Source organism: Sinocyclocheilus rhinocerous, unplaced genomic scaffold (genome assembly GCF_001515625.1).
Source record: "Sinocyclocheilus rhinocerous isolate Xijiao unplaced genomic scaffold, SAMN03320098_v1.1 scaffold2183, whole genome shotgun sequence".
Lineage (NCBI taxonomy): Eukaryota > Metazoa > Chordata > Actinopteri > Cypriniformes > Cyprinidae > Sinocyclocheilus > Sinocyclocheilus rhinocerous.
In genome coordinates this window covers 338,765-339,383 of record NW_015634579.1, presented here as the reverse complement: position 1 = coordinate 339,383, position 619 = coordinate 338,765, and positions in this window count along the sequence as shown.

Here is a 619-nt window from a genome sequence, read left to right as displayed (position 1 = left end):
GTCACGTGTATGTTCCTGTTTGTCCTTATTTGGTTTGGTTCCTGTTCTCATTATTAGTAGTCACCGGTTCCTTGTTATTAGTTATCCTCCTCACCTGTCTGCCCCTCGTTATCTGCCCCATTTGAGTTCTAGCCCATTCTGTTCTCCCTTGTCTGGAATTGTTGATGTTAACCCTTGCTACGTGTGTTTTCCTGTTTCCCTGGATGTTATTAAAGATTGTATGTTTGAATTGGACTCTGCATCTCCTCGTTCCGTGCTCCTCACAGTAGCGGAACTGTGACACATGGCACAGCTGCTGATTGTTTTCTTTTCGCCTCAGCAGCCAATGAGCTTGCTGCTCAACATTCAAATACTCAGCTAGTGTTGCTGTAGCATTTGCAGCGTGCTTCAGAAACCCTCCACCTTCCCCAGCTCCACCTGTATAGATCTGGTATGGCGTGATTTCTTGTTTGTCATATGTGGGTTATTTCATATGCTATATGTGCAGCAGTATTTCTTACATGCAGGGCCGTTTCTAGGCATAGGCGAGCTAGGCGGTCGCCTAGGGTGCCACCAGCTGAAGGGGCGCCAATGAGCGCACGTACTGGCACGTGTTGCCAATTTGGGGATTTTGTCGCCA